The 23,545-nt window shown below is 37.7% G+C and overlaps 1 protein-coding gene across 2 annotated transcripts in view; it reads right to left on the bottom strand.

The window, feature by feature from the left end:
• Positions 1–21,538, bottom strand: part of InR-2 (insulin-like receptor-like) — a 186,937-nt gene extending 165,399 nt beyond the window's left edge. For both annotated transcript variants that reach the window (XM_089588992.1, XM_089588993.1), the window contains exon 1: positions 20,204–21,538. The gene's annotated coding sequence lies outside the window, so the exon portion shown is untranslated. The remainder of the gene's footprint in view (positions 1–20,203) is intronic.
• Positions 21,539–23,545: the final 2,007 nt, after the last annotated feature.

Genomic DNA, 23,545 nt, shown 5'->3' with positions numbered 1-23,545 from the left:
ATGATGAAAAGGAGATTTTTACGAGAGTTCGCGCGTTTACGGTGGAATTTATCAATGTTGTTTTTACGGACAGGTGCCCGGCATATTAGTACACACGCGCGAGCGATTTCCCTTTTATTTCAATCTCTCGGGGAAGAGGATTCACGAGCCACTGTATGGTTTTTACGGGGAACGAGGATAATACGAGCTAATCGAGCGAAAAATACACACTCCCTGCCTCTCTCTTCTGCTCGGATGATATTGAAAATCGATTGGGTTTTAAAGTTATTGCAACGGAAACGAGGACAGCAGCGCCACTTACATCATTGCCAATGGAATCAAACATACTTTTTTTTTTTTTTTGTCCCCTCAAATTATACATGTACCGCGCACAACTCGGAAAGTCCGTAAACAAAACACACTGCACTAGTGAATTAACATACATACGCACGCGCGTACGGGAGCCCTCTGTGAAGGAAAACAACAGAGAGAGAGAGAGCCAAGTAGTTGGTCGGCCCCATGCGATATCCTCGCCGCGTAATTAAAAGTCGATCACGCGTTCTCTCTTCGGTTTCTACATATATATATATTGTACCGTATACACGAAAATCGTTCGCCTATACCCAAAAGCACTCGGTTAACTGGGTCAAGTAGAAGGGAATACAAGTGGTGGGAGTATAATACGCAGTGGGAGAAGAAATCCCCGAGTCACGAGGCGATTGTAGCTGTATTATCAGATGAGTATGTACGTGTATACACACACGGGCGAAGGGGCTGGTAGCTACCTCGGAAAATGAGGAAAAAAATAATGTAGTATGGATATATACGTACACACGCGCGTCATATTGTTACGGGGAGCTCGAGGGAGCTGCAACGTTTTGTTTCGGGGGTATGTGGAAAAATAACGTGACATTTATTTTGGAGGCTTAGTCACAACGTGCCGCCACAGGTGGCGTAGATTCGTGTAATAAATAGAAGCAAATATACAAGTGTGTGTTTTACGTGAGCTTCAGTGGATGAAATTAATATGCGATAATTGATTTGGTCTTTTGTCTGGTGATGCTACAATATTACTTTAGGTTTCTCTCAATTTTTATCAAATTAACTTTGGTGTGTAGAGCACGTGTTTTTGTTTGTGATTGGAGGGAAACGCGGATAATATTAGAAATAATTCCCTCCGAAAATGGGCTTACTGTGTAGGACACGTGTTACAAGCGCAAAACGACCCCGCGATCGTACCATGTGTAATGATAACATTTGTTTTCATTTGTTCCGTCTTTGATTACATTAAGGGGTCATTTCCTCGGTCATTTCTTACAGCTGGAAATGAAAATGTGCTTTTTCGGATGTAGTTTAATGAAAACCTGCCACACTCACCAAGAATTACTATTAACTTTCCATAACTACATGGTTGATTGATTGCACAATTTTAACATAGTTTTTCAGAACTTCAAATTCGTCAAGATTTTTTTTTATATATCGATTAGTATAACATCACAATATAATAAATGAGTAAAAATACTAAAAGATGCTCGAAAAGATGCCCATAGAGTCCAAATTCCCATAATTTACGCAAGATGGATATATTCTGTTGAGAAATTCGCGTTTGTACCATTATGCGTATGCAGAGGGTCCTTTTTATTCTGAAGTTCCTCGCATTTTGACTAGGCAAAACTGACTTGAGTTGAGGCAAGAAAATTCAAAGTTTTTCGCCTACCAAGTAAAGTCACGGCTCACTGTGCAAACACCAGTCCATACCTTTTATTTGAATTTTCGCTCAACTGGGGCACGTGATGCAAACGGTACAGAATTACCCGACAACCGGAGAACTTATCCAAATACTTACTCCTGAAGCGGAAGAAATTGTATCAAGAATAAGAAGGACCGCGAAAAAGAGCAAGGGATTCTAATACGTGCACGTAAGCCAGAAAAGAAGGGCACGATAATACGGGGGAGGGGGGAGGAGGAGAGAATATGGAGCACACGCGACGTTAAAACGTGGGTGTTTATCGTCTTTTTTTTGCGCGTCGAAGTGCGAGGTTGTCTGGGAGGAGGGCCACGTGACTGCATAGGCGCGAGGGAGAGAGTATATAAGGATCGATCGAGCGGCCCTGAATCGCTGGGTTGTCATGTGCTGCGCAGTTCTTCAACAGTGGAGGAGAAAAAATCCCTGGAATTTCGGCTGAAATCTGTACACGTATACCAACACATATCCGTATGAATTTTTTAAAAGGATATAAGGCTAGGCTTCTTAAATCTTAGAATAGTGGTTAACTTTTACGCATTTGTTTTTGATTTTGTAGAAAATAAATCAAGTTAAAAGTAAAAACATATCCTTGACAATCACTTTGCAAACGACCTCTTTGTAAGAGCCTATGTAGAAACCTAAAATCTTTGATATTTATTTAATTGATCAGAAACTATGAGCTATACTCTAAAATTTGGATATCTTATTTGAGGCGATAAAAGGAATGTGTCACAATTTATAGAAATATTTTTGACAAAAACAAAAGCTTTAGCTATCGTACGTCATAATAATGACCACCTCAATTCAAAATAATCCTAAATCATCTTCCAATCAATTTCCAACATTTATTACTTTTTTTTAATGATTGTTGCTGAAAATTATAACCATCAACATTAAAAGATTTTAAAAATTATTGACATTTAACCATACGATTAGCAAAAGCTCTATAGAACGAGTCAAGATCCAACTTCATCCCGAAATCCATTAACCTTTTAAGAATCTCCATAAGCAGCGTCGAAGAAACAGTAAATATTTGTACATGATTATGCACGAGTAAAAGCTATCCAGGGTAGGAAATGCTCGGAAAAAAATGACGTGAAATTTTTCCCGAAAAAAAAATATGACAGTCTAAAACAATATTATCCAGCGCACGTGCTTTACACGTATACGCTCGTGTACACGTGTGATGATGATACCTTCCGTTGCGCCAGAAAATCGAGCAGAAAATAATGCTGTTTACATCAACATAAGAGGCAAACAGTGTAAAAAAAAAAAAAAAAAAAAATCAATCATGATGAAACGTACACTTCGAAGAAGTTGTTTGCTCTCTCATCTCCTCTTTTTGCTCCCAGGGATCTCTGATAATCTGCACCGCGTCGACGGCGACTCTGCGACGATGACGAATTACATGATCAAGCGCACATACTCCTCTTTGGCATGTGCGAAAAAACAGATTGAATTCTACGTACAAATAAAAGGAGAACGTAATTGCCGAGATTTGCGCATGTTGTTGCAATATTAGGCCACTCTTACGGTATCCCTTGTTCCTACTAATTCTTTGTCTCATTTTTTTTTTTTTCTTCTTTTTCTTTTTCGTACGATTCCAATGGGACGATTTATTGCACCATATTCCTCCTCACGATACTCTTTAAATTAAACAGATATTAATAGTAATATTTCAATGGCGTTTTATTTAATAACACGAAGCAAGCCTTCCGTCGTTTTAAATCTTAAGCAAAGATAAAAGAAAAATTGTTTTTCAATCGCGTTCGACCAGCAAAAATCGGATGAGCTCATTTCGTTTTAACTCTGCCGCTTCTGATCGCATCACACCAATGATAGTTAGCCTCGCTGTCGTGTCTTCCGCCACACGGACAAACACGCTCGTTCCGAAAATATGCGATAGGCGTGAATTTATCCTTAATTGAGTGTTGCGCGCTAGTGCATACATACATAGCCATATAGCTAAACGCGCGCGTGGACAGACTCAACAGAGATTAAACGAACTGCAACGAGCCGCGACTGCTTGTAGCGCATGCAGTTTTAAATATAGCCGAGCGCGAGTTATTTAGACGCGAGGCTTTGCCTATTTTTAGCTGTCCCTACAACTCATATCGACGTGGACTATTTGATTGTTACGCGGGTTATGATTTCCTATGCTCTTTGAGAAATTTTTGTGGTTTTGCACAACGTTTATCCTTTCTCGAAGGATTGATTGACACGTAATGATGGACTTTGTTACGAGTTCGAGGACAAGAGAAAGTAAAAGCTACGGTTTGCGGCACCTAGAGATGTTTAATATTTTTTTAGATAATGGAAAGGCATACTTCCCTAGAACTCCTTTATCGTAATTTTTGTTTATGGACTAACAAGATATGATATCATTAGAAGGACAAAAAAAATAATAGAATCACGCGAATAAATTAATAAACATGAAAGAAATTGGTAAGTCGTAAAAAAAAAAAATCCAGCGTAATTGGTAATTTTTATTAAATGTATATCTATAGCATGGTAATTTATGTAGTTATGTATATATTTTTGCACTATATTTATAATAATGATTAAAACGTTAATAAATCACTACGTATTCTTGCTTTTAGACATGTTAAAAAACAAAAACAGTATTTTATGTTGTGCATTACAGTTTAAATTTGAATAAAACGTGCATGTAAATGGAGTTACTGAAAAAAATATTATTGTTAAAAAGATTAAATTTTTAAACTTCAAGTAAAAGATTTTTAATATTTTAAAACTTTCGACAATCTTTACTAAATATGTGGCAAATTTGAAAATAACCCAATCGTAAACATATTAGACCAAAACTTAAAAATTACCAATTCACCAATTTTATATTGAAATTATAAATTATTTGTGATGATAAAATACCTAGAACAGTAATAAAGAACTTTATTTCAACCAACAAATTAACAAATTCAAGAATCCCAATCTAGCTGGTGTTTCAAGCAACCCCCACACAGCAGCAGCATCGCTACCGCGGTGGTGGTGCCGCAAACTTTATAGTCATTGGTTACACGGGAATTGGCCGATTTTCAATTTGTAACGCGAGACCCTAGGCGCCTCAATAAATCGGTCGCTCCCTCTCTCTCTCCTTCTCTAAGCTCATCTGCCAAAAGTATTGTTTTGATACATTCTAGAGCAATACAACGAGCAGCAATGTTTGATGGCACCAATAAACTTTCGTCGCGAGAGATACACCCACAAGCAATGATGAATCACCCTGTACACTACATGTAATAACGCCGTTGTTTTCCTCATTAAAAACAAAAACAAAAAAAAACCTTAGTCGTTGCTGATGCTGCTTCGTCCATGCGCGTAATATAACACAAAGAGAAAAAATAACCTATCATAATGCAGACCACCGAATAAAAAAAAGAAGCGAAGTTTTGCCATCCAATTTTCTCATCGCCCCAACAACAGTAGCTACAGCCAACGGAGGTAATTCTCTCGCTATATTTGTCTTTTTTTTTTCTCTCTTTTACTCACACGTAAATCAGTTTTATACACAGGCAAACTTATATACGATGAAACGACAACGATACCGGCGCCATTATGCAGTCGCCGTGGTAGTTATTGCCTCATCCACCCCCTCTCCCCCCAAAAAAAACGCGGAGGAGAGGACCGTCGTTTTCTTTATCCTCCCCCCACCAACTTTTTTTTTCGCTGCGGACTACATAAGCGAACTTGCCGCCGCGTCCGGAGTCAACTCCTCTCGATGTGTACCATAAAGCAAAACCCAAATTGCCCGAGAAAGCCATTAGAGCCCCCCTCCCCGACTCCCCCGCCCGTCGCTCGGTATACGAACTATCAATTCTACGCGCGCGCGCGCGCCCTTAATTTATCGCCGGCCGTTAAATTAATTACGCGAACTTCTCCGGCATTACACATTCGAGAAAAGAGTGGGCGCACATTCGTGTCCCGTGAGCGCGAGTTGGCGCAAAAGTTTTACCCCACATATAAGTATGCGGGCCGTACAACGGTGGAGGATGAAAATTCAACGGCCGACTCTTCGGAATTCCGTACACATCCGCTATACTTACACCGTCTTACACGCTGTGTGTACCTCGGTATACTGCGTTGGCGGCGTTTCACGTAGTGTGTTGGGTAGTACACGGTCGAACAGATCAATGAGACAGAAAGAGAGGTTGCGATGTACACGTGTGTGTGTGTGTGTGGCCGTCCTACCTACGCGCCTTGGTTCTTTTGTGTGTGCGTGTCTTGCCTTTGAGTTATCCGTGAGACATATACGCGCGAGCATAACACACGCACACGCGTACATGCCTACGCGTTGAGTGTGAAACTTGGGTATGTAACTCTTGAAAGAGATAACGTCACGTGTGTATACGGCAACTGCTTGACAGGCTGAGCTAGATAATAGAGAGAGAGAGAAAAAGTTAAATAGCCAAGTGAGGGGGACGATTGTTTTTGTTACGTCATCTTACTGGGCGCTCGAGCCGTGTGAACGCGATCTCATTGTGTTGACCAAGGGTGGGTTTCAACCTTATTTATTTATTTATTTTTTTTTTGAAACTTAATATTTTAAACAAAAAAAGTTTTTTAAACTCTTTTTTTTTTCTATATCGCATGCCCTCCAAAAGTGGGGAAAAATTCGTAGGCGTGCAACAGAGTAAAAGTTGCCCAAAATTATCAATCTATTTTTGTTTCATGGTTTAAAATTTTTCTGCTGAAGTTGAAAGGTTTTTGATTATCATTTATTCTCGAGTTTCGAGATGAGAAATTAATTACATATATTTTTGAGGCCCATAATAGATGTACGACAGTTTTCCTCTATAAAATAAACGTTTTTTTAGACAAAATAAGCTTATACGACTTGACAAAACATTTTTATGTCCGAAACGGTATTATCAAAGTGTTTTAACGACGATTGAAATATCAGAATGGAGGGTGACACCTAAGTTGTTTTTGACAACTTTGTTGCATATTTAAAAATTTATTGCCTTACAGGTCAGATTAGAAAAAAAAAAAAAAAAAAAAAAAAATTGTTTGATCTAAAAGTGTGTCTAAAAGATAATTTTTTTGCTATTAAAATCGATAAAATAAGCCAATTATTGGAAACAAGTATTAGTAAAAAAATTTTTTTTTTAGTTAATTTCAATTAATTTTCTGGAAAACGTACAACATATTTACATCGAGGTGTAATACTGTTATCTAGTCGACGCGATAAAGAATCAAATTTTTACTATTCCTGATAAAGACAGAGTTACCCTCGGAGTTACCATATACTTACTCTGCTAGTTCTGATCCCAAGTATAATAGTTACGTAATAATTACGATCGAAATGAAAGCAGTAGTTATTCCCTTAAATTAATAAATTAGAGTTATATTTTCATCCTTACATACTTTCGTTTTTCCGTATAATTTTTTTTGTTCATAACTTTCAAAATAAATAAGTAGGACATAAAATAGAGTAATTAAAAATAGAATTTAATACAAAATAAAAGTTTTTTTAATACAAACCAACAGTGTATTATTTCAAGCGATAAAAAGTATATATTAACTTATATCATACGTGGAAATGACAATTTTTCTTATCGTTTACCAAAAAATGAAACAAAAAAAAAAAAAAAAAAAAAAAAAGAAACAGCATCAGACGACTTAATAAAAGGCACTTGGGTGTTTTGCAGTCATTGTCAATTTGACGAGCAAGCCTCGCTTCGCTTTTTTCTCTTTTCATTTCTGATGGATGGGTTTCACGACGCCGATGTGCACACACACACACACACACACACACACACACAACGCAAGCAAGCCTGGAAGCAAGCGAGCACTTCTTTCAGCCCTTTTTTTTTTCTTCCTCTTCTTCCCTTACTAAAAAAAAAACTCTCTTAAACTTTCTTTTTCGCACTTTCGTCACTCCAAAAGTCTTCAGGCGTTGCTTCTGCTACTGTTTAGTCGCTTTAACGCCACTACTGAAGTATTCATACATTACTTCTTTATCTTTCTCTACCTACACGCGCTGTTGAAAAACAACAAAGTTTTTTTGTTTTGTTTCAGTTTTATTGGTTTTTATAAAAGGTGATAACAGAAAGTTATTTATAGCAAGCTTCTATAAAAATTTTTTTACTGTTGATTTGGAATTAGCGGCGTATGTTTAATTTTCCAAAAATTTGGTTATTGCATTAAGAAAAAAAAAAAAAACTAAAAATAAAATACAATGAAAAAACCTGTAAATTGTTGAAACGCCGCTACACGTGTAATCATGAATTCGCCGGTAAACTTTTGCGTGGGGGTCAAGGTACGCGTGCGTTTGATATTCCGATAGAGGGTCAAGGGGGAGATGAGAGGGGGGAGAGGCGCTTATACGCGGAGAACTTGTTTTACTTCTCTTTCCTGTCTTTCTCTTTCTTTTTCCTTATAATACGCACAAGAATTTTTACGAGGGCCCGCTCGCCAGCTAAGATCCAAACGATGACGACTACTTAGGAGTTGCGCAAGCCGAGGCGCAAGCTTATGCGGTCGGTCGGTACGACGCACACACACAAAAATCAAATGAAATTCTCGATACTCGTGGCCATGTTGTTTAAGAGCTCGTTATTCCTTTTTTTTCCTTGATATTGATGCGATATTGATGCAAGTGTGTCGCGAAAATTAGCGAGAAAATTAGAACGTCGTAATAATTAACAATCACTCGCAATAAAATGAAATGAAAAAGTGTTTTGTTTTTTTTTTTTGTAATTTGTAATTTGTGTATAGAAAATCACAGGAGGTGATAATTCGTAAGTTACCATATTAAGAATGAAGAAAAGTCATTTGTAGAGATGAAATTGGGTTCAACGTACTTCTCTGCCCGCCATCATTTTTATTTCTTTTACGTTTTTTTCCATAAATATCTAGCTGTTTTTTGAGTTTGAAAAAATATCATAAAAACAGCTTTTAGAGCGTGTCATTTACTTAACATGCCAGTGAACGATACCCGCGTTTTATCGGCTGATGTCGTTACTAGTTTCTGTTGAGTTCCATCAGTAAAAATGGAGTAGTGTTATTGGCGGTCTATAATTTTATGCTGGGTCTAAAAAAAATAGACATTAAAGCTATTGACGTTATTTTATAAACTGACAAGGATTTTTTGAATTTGAGACAAAGAGTCATTAACTGTTAATAAATGTGGTCACGATATACGCAAGTAGCTAATTTTCAACTATCAATTAATCAAGTATTTGATGGTTAGTACTGGAGGTTAGCAAAGAATAAGGTTATGACATCAAATGCATGCTCCGAGGCATGCTCATAAACCATAACCATCAGTGATTCAACCATCAACGAATAGTCATTTGAGGGCTTTGCTTAAGACTCAATTTTCCTACAGTAAAATCTATGAGTTTTTTATTTTTTAGACTAAGTGAAAAGTTAGTGACATCTGTCATAGTGTGTTGTGATAACTTATTTATATTTATTGTCCTTGACATTGAGTTCAGAGTAATAATGTCGTGGTGGGTAATACATCCAAGTGTAATATCTGCCTTCTGATGATGTTGTGTAACCTTAAACATGGGCCAAGAAACTTTTTTATCTAAGAAAAACTATTCATGACCCAATTTTAAAGATATAAAAAAAGAGTAGGATTTGTTATTTCACGTTATCACTGTTGAGATCTTTGGTTTCTAGATTAACAATTATTTCATACGTAATGTGTTGGACATTGAGTTGCTGAATGTGTCGGTAAAAAAGCAAAACAAAGCATAAATTAGACTAAGCCTAAAAATATACCGATGGTCATCGCTCTAGTGGCCTCAAGAGAACATTAACAAGATTATCATGATTAGTTCATTTATTGGCCTCGGTGATAGTCAGGCATTGTAATATACATATGTCTCAATACATTGTACCATACATAAAAGCGTCTTTATTTCCGTGTCGTTCCTTGTAAAACTTACAACACTTGATTTTTGTAGCAGTTTTTGTTCAAATCTAGGGTGAAAAAAAGGCAAAAGCAAGGTTTTCTTACAGTTTTATATTGTGTTTGTATGTCATACTTTAACTGTTGAGCGACACATTTTTACGAAAAAAAATTTGGAAAAAAAAAACTAGTAATCTACAATAGGATGTTCTATCTACAGACTATGCCTACGTCTCAGGAAAATACAGCGATATCTCTTTGTAGTAAAAAAGTGATATACTAATAACACCACTGTTGTTGTGTTTAAGATGAAGAAAAAATTGACAACAAAATTGTTACTTACTTCTTAATCTGATAAAATAATCCAGGAAGTCATTAGTTTTATCATATAGTGAGTGTTTAAAAATATTTCTTGAGATGCCGTTTTTTTCCTCCGAGACATCAAGTGGGTGAAATAAAAATAAAAATAATAATCTAGTAGAGGGAAAGGTTTTTATTAAGTGTCGTGCCTGATTTAAATTGAAACGACACTTCATTTACTAAACAAACTATCAAAGTTGATCATCATTGATTATTTTAAATATTCAAAGTACTAAACTAGTAAATAAATTAAAAATTTTGTTGACATTCCCAATAAATTTGTATTACGTGTTACAGTAATGTCTGAGGTAATGTCTATGAGCAATTTATTGCGCGTATAACTAACAATGGAAAGTAACTATTGTGTATTGATTATAAAATTTTCAAAATAGAGCCTTTGTCAGGTCGTGGGAATGTGTGTGTGTGTGTTCGTGTGTGTGTGTGTGTGTGTGTTGATGCAGCCCTCAGTTCACTTGGTAAGTCTCTTGTCTTGAAGTTAGCGGGTGAACTAAAAACTAAAAACCTTAACCCTTTTCCCATTTCTTACTCGACAACAACGGGTCTGAATATTTATCTCGATATTTATTATTGACTGAACCTACCTTATGTAATAATTTTGAGCTAATGGTACATTTTGGGCAATAATCAAATCATAAGTTATAATGGTGACCCTGCATGTATATTAAAATATATTTTGCTTCATTTTCAAGCTCCTTTTTAAGAACATGGGCATTTAATGCCCATTTACAGTAATGTCTTTATAGGCTTAGTCGAGGGCTTAGTTCAAGGTCTATACAAACCAACAGCTAATATTGCTAGACATTATCTTTCACTTATATCACATCAAGATGATAAAAATATATCCGTCAAAACATTCAGTTTTTATCCTTTTTTGTAACTTTCGTGTTGTTCCGTGTTTTAAAAATGAGAAACGATGGAAAAAAAATTGAAATCCCTTTGAGCGTCAGAAAAACATGCCTGGAAGAGAATTTCATCGTCTGCAGAGAGGTATTCTTTCTCTTTTTACTCAAGGGACCAAGGAAACCATAAACAAACCATTTGAGCATTTATTTGCGCATTAAAATGAAAGAGCAGAAGATGCTGATAAAAAAAAAAAAAAAAAAAACGGAGGTAGTGAAAAAGAGAGACTAGGAAAGAGAAGGAAAAAATACAAAGCCGAAAGCTATCTTTGAAGCTACCAGATACAGGAGAAGAGAATATAAGGACGTATACAGAAGATGTACGAAGTACAGTATAGGGTGTATATTTTCGGGGGAAGGAGCACAAGCATCAACGACCTCAACTCTTTACCATTTACGAGTACTTTGTGGAATTATGTATTTTTTTTTCAAGTTTCATTCAAGTTTTTGTACCTTATTTTCCTAAACAAATAGCCAGATAGAGACGGAGACTGAAACTAGGGGTCACTGGATCGCTCTACCATTAGGGGCCATACATTAACTACGTAACACCATTTAGGGGGGGGTAGGGGTATGACAAAGTGCGACATTAAGTTATGTGGGGGAGGGGAGTTCAATTAAAAGTAACGTAACTTCACTTTATGCCACGAAAATTTAAAAAAATTAAATGCACTATTATATTTTTTCAAATAGAGCGTGTAATTGCAGGTTTCTCAGTCGTGCCACGCTAGGCGCTGTATTGTACGTATATACTAGTGACACTACTACCTACCTACTCGTATTATACGTTGATCACGCAGCAGGGTTGTGTTTTTCTTGTTGACAAGTCGCGACGAAAAAATCATACGATTTTTTTTAAATTTTAGGTAGGACATGCGATTCATGTGGAGTATATTTTGCTTAAAAAAAAAACAAAAAAACTTGCACACCAAAGAAATTCATGGAAAAGTCAATAATCAAAAGCTCGATCAAAAGCTACGTGCAAAAAAAATTTTAGCGAAAAGAGAAACAGAATTACTTTGTGAACTTGATACTCTTGAGCCAGTAATAGAGTGGCTCGAAGAAGAAGACGTAGAAATTAAATATTCTGATCTAACAAATAATGATTTTACAGATGATATAACTTCCTTTCCTGTAATCAGTGATATACACGAGTGGCTAGTAGCACCTTTTGAAAGTGCAAGTGATGTAGAGTTAAAATAAAAGTTTTATTTAATAATAAATTTAATTAATAACTCAATTTTTATTTGTTAAAAAAAAAAATTTTTTTAATAGAAAAAAATACGTAACATTTACTGGGGGAGGGGGGGTCAGGCAAAACGTTACGGTAAGTTACGTGGGGGAGGGGGGGGTCAAAAAAAGGCCAAAAACAGCGTTACGTAGTTTATGGATGGCCCCTTAGATCTATACGATTACAAGGTATGGTTTTTTTTGTATTATTAATAAGCAAATGCTTGCTTTGAGTTTTGAAGATAAAGGAAAGATGTTATGTATGTATGTTAGAGTTAATTGCGCGTACGTAGACCCAAACATAAATAAGCTCAGGCGATGTCCTGCCATGCTGTGCGAATAGATGGTGCATAAACAAACGCATGTACTGTACCACTCGGCCTAACTTATGAGCTGCTCTGTACTCTTTCTAGATGAGAAAGTTCATGCATGTAAGCTTGAATATACGTTTGCACCTTGGATTGCACAGTTCACGATAAAAAAGAATTTTTTTTTTTGCTGTAGTACACGTTTTTTTTTTAATGATAGAAATCTATGAGCTGGCTATGAGAGAAACACTCATCCAGTACCAAAATTTTTTAGATTACGTCATTATTTAACTAACTGTTTTTAATTACTGTAACCATTTTTAATCATACTGTTGAAAGATTTCTCAAAACAATCATCATGAGACTTGCGTATAGTTATTTTTTTAGCAACGATAGCATTATTCATTTATTTTACAATTTTATTTAGAATTCTTATATTTCAGTAAATTTATCGAAAAATTTTCAAAACTTTTTGGAAAGATATCTGAGTTTTTACTTGTTATTTTTGTAAGCACTTTTAAGAAATTAAAACATATAAAAAATATGGGCACAAACGTGAAAAGACCGTATGAAAATTAGGAGGAAAATCAGTGAATCGATGGTACTATTTCGTTCGATTAGGAAATATTTATTAAAAAATCGTGTAAAAAAACGAGTAAAAAAATGCAATAAATGTTGAATCACATTTCATCATAGAAATGTGCTCCTAGCTCAACGTTAAAATAATATGTTGGGAATCACTCATCATGACTAATATGTGAATTTGTACACCAAGTAATGGTAGCAGTGGAGAAAAAAATGCAAAAAATTTTTTTTTAAATTAAATGATTTTTAAATAGGTATCTCCACGCCTATTCATATATCAAAGGTCGAGAAGAAAATGCTTAATTTGTTCGAGTACCGAGAGTCCGTTTCTCTTTTGGTATGGTTAAAAAATGAAGGTCCTCGAGAGAGAGTAATCGAGAGACACAGAGCAGTGTAAGGAAAGAGGCAAGGAGTATATGGTACAAGGAATGAGAAAGAGAAGAGAGACGCAAGGAAGAAGAAAAAAAAAAAAAAAAAAAAAAAAAAAGAAAGGAAGGACGCAATAAGAATCCGGTCGCTCTCTCTTTCTCGGCGGCACAACTTGTTTACTAGAACGCGTTCGGCATGCCGGCCTCTGCCCCTCTTCTTCGAGGAGAGTCATCGCTCGTCGCTCTCCTAAATGTGTGTTGGTGTGTGTGTATTGCCGCTGGCGGCTGCGTGTATATATGTACTTCCCCTCCGAGCGCTTCTTCTTTCCCCACCGCGTTAGCAAGTGAGTATATATAATATAATATATAGTGCCAACGAAGAAGACGAAGATGGGAACGAGGTAGAGGTAGAGCGCACGACGGTGGTAGGTATAGCGGTTCTCGCTCCTCGATTGCCTACCCTGCGAGCCTACTTTGCACCACTTTTGCTGCTACTGTATGCGTGTGTGTACACCTACTTTGAGGTCGAGTAGACCAGTGTAAAGTTGTTTTTCATGATATATTACTTAAATGTATATGTATATACACTTTTGCTCGCACTTAGGTATAAAAGACAACGGTGGAACATACCTTGGAATTTCGCTCCTATTTGTCGTATTGTTCTTCGCGGTCAGAAACAAGCTAAACAATATTTTATGATGCTTTATTAAATTTAAATTTTTAATTTAAAAAAATATTTTTTCACTTTTTTGTACAAATATTAGTACAAGTAACATGAATTATCTGATAAATTATTAAAATTTAAAATCACTTAATATTTTATCAAAGAAAATAACATTCAGACATATGTTAAAGGTATTAGTTAAGATGTTGACGAACGAATCAATAAATACATAAAGGCAACACCATGGATAACACTAAAATGCATGGAGAACAAGTGTGATAAAGAATTTTTCTCAAATTAACCAGAAAAAAATAAATAAAAAAGAGTTAGTTATTTTTATTGATAATTTTGTGGGATCAAGGGTCATCAGTATTTTTTTCATAAACACTGATTCATCCATCCAGCGAAAACAAATCGCATTGATTGCTTCATCAGCAGAATGAGTAAGCTGGCTGCTGTCGATGAATGATTTTAGCACAGCCTGAATTTTTCGCCACATGGAATAAATTTTATTTAGAGTCATAAATTGTACGAGCAACCAGTTTGAGGTGTATTGTACATTTTTTTTTATAGTGCCAAAGTTTTGACCACCAAGTATATAAAAACACACGTAAATGCTGAGATATTAATCCACGATCGATTCACAAAACTATATTATCATCTAAAGTAAATAAAAAAGATATTTATTAAGTGCTGGTCATTTACCGAAGAACCAGCCGTGTTATCTCGTACCGTTTCCGGTTGTTTATTATTGTTTTTTTCTCGTTTTTTTTTCATCAGATGAAATATAGCTTGTTTAATTCTCGATTAAATCAACAAAGAAAACGTATTTTTCAGTGCAATAATGTGAAACGGAAAGTTATTTTTTCGAAATTGTCTTAAAAAAAAAAAAAAAAAAAATTCTCCCTGACTTGGTACCAAAAATGACATTTTTTTAACGCTTTATATACTTCTGATACGAATTAACGATTAGTTTGAATTATCTATTTGAGAGATAGAAAAAAAAAAAATTTTTGAAAGTCGAGTCATTATTAAAATATTTTCACACGATAAAAAGCAAGGCCAATCTAGATGTAGTCTCATATAACAACATTTTCGTTATTAGCGAGTCTCCGTTTTCGTGACATGCATACTTGAATAATACCCAAAAATGCGCGGATTTAATTGAAAAATAAATTAAAACTTTACTGTGCACTCTAATCGCCTTGAAAAAGTACGGAAAAAGGCTAGATTTTTTTTGCCGAGAATGGAATTTCAAAGCTAATTATTCTTGCATTGAAGTATGCAAAGAAAAAAAGTGTAAAGGAGAAAAAAGTAGCAAAACGCGTTTGATACATTTTTTTCCAAGGTTGCACATGGTCTCGTACATGATTAAAAAAAAAAAAAAAAAAAAAAAAAAAAAAAAAAAAAAAAAAAAAAAAAAAAAAAACTAATCAATAAAATTTTACGTTAAAAAAATAATAATTAAATGTGTTAATATTGTGAGAAATTATGTTTAATGATTCTTCGCTATACTTTCTTTTTAAATCTAAAAATTAGACACCCCACGACGAAGGTCCATTTCAAGAAATATTACGAAATTGCATCTCATTTTACCAAGTGAAACAGGAGAATCTTTTTAGAAAAACAAAAAAATGACTCATCCTTTCACATCCAGTGTACGTATAGTACGTGTACATACAGACACACCAATGCGAGCACCAATGGTACATAGAGATACAAAAAAATCTGTTCCCTAGCCAAATGCGCACATCTTTCGGACCTGCATGTTCTTCTCCTCTCAAATCAAGTGCAATTTGTCTCGCAATTTGTTGTACGCATACGCTCTCAAGCGTTGGATGTATACATGCAGCTCAAGCCACATTACAGATATTGTCGAACATACGCGAATATCCAACACACCACGATGGTGATAATAAACGATAATAACAAACACGATACACGAGAAGGTTTTTCCAAGTGTGTTTACAGTTTGAGAGAGAAAACATACTCAATAAGTGTTTCGAAGAACGTCGTCGTCGTCGTCGTCGTCGTCATCGGGGTACACGTGTTCCGCGCTTCTCTATGCGCTTATCCGGACACACTGTGGGAGCTATATTCTTTTTGTTGTCACAGTGTGCAGATAAGATATTGCAATGAATGAATGACACGCGCGCGAGCGCTCGCCGGCGTTACGCTGTATTTTTTTTTTTTTTTTTTTTTTTCGTTCTCTTCACTCGAACTATGAATGGGAATCTTGCGTGGGTGGTTCACTGTTAAACAGGAAACGTTTGATTTTTCAAAGGGATCCAGGGATCTGTACGACCTCGTGTACAACATTCATATGCTTTACTTTGTATTATTTTTGATATCAAAGATGTACCACGAAACCTAGTACTTTGATTGTGCTATCGATACATGTACAATACGTGTTTGTGGTGGTCTCATCGAGCAATAAGCCAATCGAACAAATATAAAATTTATCAGCAGTTGAAACCGAGGTTGAAACTGATTTATCGATGAGGTTGTTGCTGCGTAATCGCGCAATAGAACAAATACCGTACTTCGCGTCGCGTGTTCCGATTACCCAGAGCACACACACACAGAAAGTAAAGCGAAGGTCATTGACTTTTTATGAGGGAAAAAAAAGAAATTCCCCTCAAAAAAAGGAGCGATCCAATCTTTATACACATGTGAATGGGGGAGAGGGGGGAACTATACAGTTTCTCCAAGAAACGGAAGCTTCATTTGCATTAGCATAGAACGGAAGGCGCTCTACATGTACAGAGAATCATTACACGACACACACACACACACATACATACACGTGCATTAGGAGAACAGCAAGCAGCGACATTCCAGAGAGGAAAATGCATCAGTGCACGAAAAGAGAGACGAGGAAGAGCCTCATGTATGGCGGATCGAAAGAAAAAACGACATTTACGAGCGCATAAACTACACCCAGGGATACAATCGACTTTAGGATGAAAAAAAAAAAAGGAGCGTGCGTGTGTGTCTTGTTAATGATCATCGACTCTCGTGCTGATGGCGCTACCGCAGCGTCGTCCCTGCGCTACACGTATGCGCCCATACTTACCCAACAATAGCTCTCGAGGAGGGACTTTGTATTGTGTGTGCATCGATAGTTCTATAAATAGATCGACACGCGCTGCAGCGGGTAAGCTTGTATTATACGTGTTGGTTGTATCGTGGAAAAAGATTAGAGCGCGTGACTCCGCAAAACGATGATGGGCCCTCTCGAAACACGTATATGTATCTGGATGGGTGTAAATGCCGCCATCGTCATCGCGTCATCACCGTCTATATATACAAACGGGAAAAACCCAAAAAATCTTTGCATCATCAGCATCAGCTGCAGCTGTGTTTCTGCTGGTGGCTCTATATATACTTATTTATCTCGGGGGTGCATTCGTACGTGCAGGATGTCGGTGCAGTTTTTACGACGCACGAGTCTTTTTAAAAAGTTTTTTTTATTCATCATCTAGGGAGAAGATTACGAAGTCCGTCATTTCTATACTCACCCGTAACTAGTTACGTAGATTCACGACCCGCGAAATTCACAATCCAATTTTTTCTTTTTGGTTGGTACGTCGCATAACTTGGGGTGTATTCGGAAATGATGATGTTTTGGTCAGCTCTTAGGTTGGTATCTACCCCTACCTCTACTTAACTAACCGAGCGTGTGTTGAGGCCGGTTCAGGCACCGTAAACACCTTATAGTTAATCAGCTGATTTTTGAGCAAGTTTTGAAGTAGAACTTCTACTGTAGAAGTGAAGTCGTATTCGTATTATCTGTTTAATAAAACACTACCTTAAAATAAACAATGAAATTGAATATTTTCTGTACTACATCGTCTGCGTCCAAAACTTGCTCAAAAATCAGCTGATTAGCTAAACGGTGTTTACAGTGCCTGAACACACGCTCGGTTAGTTTAGTAGAGGTAGGGGTAGATATTAACCTAAGAGCTGACCAAAACATCATTTCCGAATACACCCATGATATAATTCTAGTGGGTGTACCTACCTACTTTTTCTTTTGTCAAATTGAACTTTAGTGAAGATTTTTATGGGGAACGCAGCACACTTAGGTGATGAAATAATGTTGCGTATTTCGCTTTTCATCGCAATACATAGTGCCTTTGTTTGTAAATTGACGTAAATCGAAAGAATTAATCTTGATAACAATGAAGAAATGTGATAATGATGGATCTTAAACGAGATGTACATATAAAAAAAAGAAGAAAAAAAATCCTCGAATAAAACACACGACGATCAGATGGAAAAGTACTAAGCGCCAATACCGTTGTTGTGGATGAGTGAGAATAAGAGGAACGAAGACTCCCGAGAATGTGTGGGTACTTGTGTATACCTATACCGAATATCGCCTTTTTTTCTCTTTATAGTATGTAAGTACGAGCAGTTCCACAAAAATCATTGGGGTTTTTTTTCTTTAATCCCCGAAGTGTTGTGGAGGCAAACGTTTTTTTTTTTTTGTACATTTGCTTTTGATTTTATAGAAAAATTGTATCGTGATTAGTACTTTAGTAAGCTTTCCATATTTTCAGCCTCGTTTTTAGCTTACAAACTATGAATCCTTGTCTCTTAGGTGTGATAAGAAAAAAAACAAAAACCTCGAGAATTTTAAAACCATGTCAATGATCGGATGTTGTGAAATCCCAAAACAAGCAGTGTATTTTTTGAGGAATTTGTCGTATGTAACGGCATCTTAGCGCTGCTTGTATACGGAAGAAGCAGGAGAAAACGAGCGAAAGACCGAGAGAAAGAGACAGTCAGTATGCCCTTTTTTTGCTACCACGTTTGCCGCACTCTCGAGAGAAATGGAAGGAAGCAGGATGAGAGGAGGCGGGAACCTAAAAAACCCGGAGCTTACCGTGTGCGTGAGCGCTTAACATTGGATACGCATATGTATGCACCTATGTAACGACCGCGTACTCTGATGGAAAAAGAAATAGAGATAATACACACGTTTATGGAGCACGAAAGTGAAATATACACACATGTGTCATATAATAGATCAGGGTCATTCCCGTTAACGACACTTTATCCTCGTTTTACGCGTTTTCGAGAAATGTTACAACGTAGAAAAATAAAAAAATAAAAAAAAAGAATAAAAAAAACACAAAAAAGAGGGGGGGTGAAGCATGTACGAACATAACATTTGGAGCACAGAGCACAGATGCTGATGGAGGTTAGGATCACCACCAGCAGAGAGGGGTGTTATCGAGGGTGTTATGTATGATGATGAGTTTTGAAGTCGTGTAGTCGACGATACAACTATCTAATAAACTATGGTTAAGCGCTGTAGCAAACTATAAAATGTTTCTCTGCTGTCTCTTCCGTGCACTGTACGGCTCCAATGATCGTAATTAATATCGCGCGTGCGAATAAACACGCGTTAAAATAGTCGAGAGAAAGCCGATGAGGGAGAGGGGAAAAAAGTAAGCGGGGGAGGTAGGTAAGGGGCGCAGCAGCGGTGAGTTTTTCCTTATTCTGCGCCTCTCTTCTTTACAACATGCATGTATATAATATACACCACGATATTTGCGTATATAGCACCTCACGCAGTGGCGGCTCGCTCGAAAACAAGTCGCCTCCTCTCTCGCACTCGATTTCGTGGAACTGCGCGAGAAGAAGAAAGAGAGAGTCAGGGGGTACCCCGAACGAGAAAGAAGATGAGATGTGAGGAGAAATAAAAAAGAAGGGCACGAGAGAGGAAAACACAACACACCAAGTTATAGATTATATACAAGACACACGACGACGACGACGAAGAGAACGACGAAGAGGAAAAGAAAAAAAAGTGGCGTCGTTGACTATATTCGCGTGCGGTGCTGCCGGAGAGAGAAAGAGAGAGCGATGCACTTTGCTTCTTCCTCTCTCTCTCTCTCGCGTTCGAGATTCGAGACGAGGTCGTTGTGTTGTTGTTATTGTCTTATATGTCTATCGGAGTGGTGGGGTATAAAGAGTATACATATGTTTTAATCGGAGGGGAAATGTCTGCTGCTTGATATCAGAAAGATAGAGCGAGAGAGAAATAATGAATAAAACATATAATATAAATAAATATATAAAGTGCACATTTTTCACATGCTGGCACACATAAAACACGTATAGAAAGGTATAAGTACTATAATGGTATACACACTTGTCACAATGCTGCTATCCACAGTACTTGTTGTTGATTCCTTTTGATTCTTTGGCGGCACTGCAGCTCCTTTTTTTTTCTTCTCTTGATGGTCGTGTATCAAGTTATAAGTGTGTGTGTATAAGAAGCCGACCGAGTTCTTCGATCGGTGTTGTTCTACCTTGGCGCGATAATCTCAATCTTAATGTATTCGCAGCCACAAAAATACATCCGCAGACGACGTCGACGAGGCCAAGGAGGAAAAGAGCATACCGTCGGCCGGGCTGGGAAGAAACAGCACGTAAACGGCAAAAACAGCGAGCAGGCAGAGATTTTTCGCGCGGACAATCATTTGCGGGCAAATGAACGCGCGTGCTCCGCTGTTTTCTTCTTTTCTTATTCCCGCTTGATTATCACCGCTACGTCAAAGTGTAAATGTGGCCTATGATTTTTCGTACCCTTGTTAAATACATTAACGCACACGTGTCGCGTGCACGCATACACTGTCACTGCACAAACAATTCACTGGCCGCAAACACACGTAAACAACAACAACAACGTACATGTGCACGCCAACTGCACGGCTGCACGCCTTACGTCGAGATGCACTCACCGTACATGTGTATAAGCGCGAAAACACTGCACTATCAAATCATCGGCAGAAGAACTGCTCTCTCGACGTGTTTTTCTTCTTCATTACACTCTCGGCGTTGTTATCGTCAACAACACCACCAACTCTCTTTGATTCTCGCCATGTAAAAATACACACACACACACACACACACACACGAAGAAAAGAAAGAGAGAGAGAGAGATAAAGAGTAGCTCAAAAGGGGAGTTAACAGGCTATGTAACTGTTGCCGCGTCGAGTAAATAACTTCTTAACGCACAGATTGACACAGAGTGAGAGTGAGAGAATGTTATGTGTGGCGATGTACGCGTAACACGTAAGACGCATATACCCTATCGATGGTAAAAATCTGCACACAAACAATATTACGATCCTCAATCGCCGCACCACCGATTAAAGATCACAAAATAGTACGCACACGCGGGCATAGCTGTATCTAGTTGTTGTCTTGGGTGGTGGTGAGGTCGTCGTGCCCACCCACAATAACAACAAACCGCAGAGAGTATAGCACACGATGCAAAACACAGACACTTTTTTTTGTTACGAATAACAACAGCAACACCATAAACACACACACACACACACACGCGTATATGTATGTAATGTACGCAGTACAATATACACACGTATATCTATAATTGATACACACGTATGTATAGGTAATGGATTAATTCGAGAGAAGGCGCGGTGGCATGATACGTGAGATACACGACCCTCCACACCAAAGCGAGCGTCGCGCGAGACTGAAGTGCGCGGTCGGTGGTGGTGGCGGTGGCGCGCGCGGCGCCCCCTTCTTTCCCTATTTCCCTTTGCGTTCGTCGATTCTCACATTTTCTTTCTCTTTCGTCGCCGGCGCTGCCAGCATACGTGTACACATTTACACAAACACACAAAAGCGCTTGTGCTTTCGCTCCGTCTCCTTTTCTCTTTCGTGTTATGCGTGGGGCTCTCTCTCTTTCTCGGAAAATCCCCCCTCCCCAACCCGAGTAGGGGAAAGAGACAAGCAAAGGAGGAGGGGCACAGCACGTACACGTATGTGTATATATTTGACTTTTATACATATACACTCACAAAGTTTACAATGAAGGGCAGAGAGAGAGGGCAGGTGGTGATGGTAACACTACACAGACTGCACACTCTCTGCGGAGGCCCGTGGCACGAGGACGACATCTCGCGGTGAGCAAGAGTAGCACTAGTAGCAGTGACGAGGAGAGGGAGAAAGCGTAGGCGTTCGAAACTGTCGGTAAGTTTGTATACAGGTATATATATTTATATAATCGTACGCGTTTCGTAGAGAAAAGGGGTTGTGTCAGTTGTGTGGATACTGTGGATCGATTGTTCCGGACACACGGCGCGGCTGCCGTACAAGATATATCATATCATAGAGGAGCGAAGGGGGGGGGAGTGTGTACGTTCGTTATATAGTGCGATTGACTGCGCGATGTGCACGGCACAAGAGAACGGCGTGCACGACGCGTGCGTTTGTTTACAGCGGCATCGGACTTGACTTGCCGTTCTCGAGCTGTTTTTTGTTGCTCTCCTTCTGCCGCTGCGCTGCGTTATGTTATATTTTATTTTGTGAGAGATAAAAGTATAGAGACAATTTGATCGATGGCTTGTGACGTGAGAATACACTTGAAAAATTAAGTGAGATTCTTTTTTTATTTTTTCGTAGACGTAGGTGTATACACATACATGTATTGATGTATGTTGTTATAATCGTATTATTTACTCTGTAGAGGTCGCCGCCGACGCCGCCCGGCCGCCACGAGCGTGGGTCGTTGACCTTCCCTCCTATACTCAAACAGGCGTGTATACACGAGGAGAAACGTGTGTATGCATTTGTTATTACGTTCGGCTGATGAAATCTGGAGGATGCGTGAGTCATGAGTGTCATGAGGAAAATTCGACCATTGTATGATGGAATGTGTGTAGGTTTTTTTCTTTTTTTTTTTCCATATTGTCAACTGTCGTGGAAAAACAGACAAGGACGCTTATTTCTGGGAAAGGGCGAGCGGTCACGGAGGTAACATGCGGTGATGAATGATGAACGTCGTGAAACGTATATGTGCGTGGGGTCAATAACTTTTTGGGGTTTTCCTTTTTATTTTCGTAAGTACGAAACAGGGAGGGTGTACGTCAATAATTTCCAGCGTATGATGTATTTTTTTTATTCCATTATCGTTATTTATTTCAATCAGCATTATCAAATCGACAAGTTTATTTGCTTACGAGACGGTCGTGTGATGAAAAATAATTACGAGCAATTGGATTAAAAATAAATAGGTTTCGAGTTTTGACAATCAATATGCGAAAAATTTTACTTATAGTTATAAAAATAATATTAATAGTCTTTGTTGTCTTTTTATTATCAACGTAGTGGCACAGTCGAGTGGAAAAAATTGCAATTGTTGAAACGCATCATGTCGTTGGTTGAAAAACAGTTAAGTATTATTATTGCCTATTTCTTAGCCATATGTAATTTACTTGTTATACTCGGTTACCAAAGGCACCTCCAACAAACATTTTACTAATAGATGTAGTTTTCTTCATTTCAACACCTAGAAGCCTTAATTAAAAATCAACAATTCACGCTTTTTATTACCTTTTAGTGAACAATGAACAAGTGACAACGATTTATCATCATCCAGCAGTCTTTAAGTGTTCAAGGTCCAAAGAATCGTCATCAGCGATATTTTACAAACTATTCAAACATTCAACTTGTTTGTTTA

This window comes from Copidosoma floridanum, unplaced genomic scaffold (genome assembly GCF_036245765.1).
Source record: "Copidosoma floridanum isolate Cflo_tuat_1 unplaced genomic scaffold, Cflo_Japanese_pri ptg000007l, whole genome shotgun sequence".
Classification (NCBI taxonomy): Eukaryota; Metazoa; Arthropoda; class Insecta; order Hymenoptera; family Encyrtidae; genus Copidosoma; species Copidosoma floridanum.
The sequence above is the reverse complement of the archived record's forward strand: the minus strand, read 5'-3'. Positions and strand labels throughout refer to the sequence as shown.